The sequence below is a fragment of the Sinocyclocheilus anshuiensis genome, unplaced genomic scaffold (assembly GCF_001515605.1).
Source record: "Sinocyclocheilus anshuiensis isolate Anshui unplaced genomic scaffold, SAMN03320099.WGS_v1.1 scaffold3101, whole genome shotgun sequence".
NCBI classification, from domain to species: Eukaryota; Metazoa; Chordata; class Actinopteri; order Cypriniformes; family Cyprinidae; genus Sinocyclocheilus; species Sinocyclocheilus anshuiensis.
The window spans coordinates 80,967-81,550 of record NW_015554233.1 but is presented as its reverse complement, the minus strand read 5'-3'; the positions used below and the strand labels follow the sequence as shown (position 1 = coordinate 81,550).

The window sequence follows — 584 nt, the reverse complement described above, 5'->3', positions numbered from 1 at the left end:
AACAGGTTATTGGAGCACGACATACAGCAGATAAAGTTCTTCAGAATCTGTTTCCTGTGGTTAAAGAATCCAGATCAGTTCGGTGAGTAACACTGAAAACAATCACTGCACTTTCAAAACATGATCACATTTATGATTTTAGCATGTGCTGTTTTACCAATGCTACAAAATGGGTAAAATCTCAGAGAATCACATTTCTGGCAGTGAGCAGGAGACGTGTGTGAGACACACTTACTAAAGCAGCTGAGGAGGTTTGTGTGTTTCTGTGTGAGAGCTGATGATGTAGAGCTCAGTGTGGAAGATGAAGATGAAGGAATGAATGTGAGGGGGTCAAAACTGACAGCAAACAGATTTGGACAGCTTGTCAAGTCAAGTCAAGTCACCTTTATTTATATAGCACTTTTAATAATACAGATTGTGTCAAAGCAACTGTACAGCAATAAATACGTAAATAGTGTGCAAATAATGCAAAAGGACAATAGTAAATACTCAATTTTCAGTTAAAGGCTGTTCATCATTGAATTCAGTGATGTCATCATCCAGCTCAGTTCAGTTTAAATAGTGTCTTTGCAATCAAGTCGACG

At 38.0% G+C, this 584-nt stretch overlaps 1 protein-coding gene across 1 annotated transcript in view; it reads left to right on the top strand.

The window, feature by feature from the left end:
- The window catches only part of LOC107671223 (NACHT, LRR and PYD domains-containing protein 3-like), a 29,185-nt gene that overhangs the window by 2,555 nt on the left and 26,046 nt on the right, over positions 1-584 (top strand). The window lies entirely within an intron of this gene.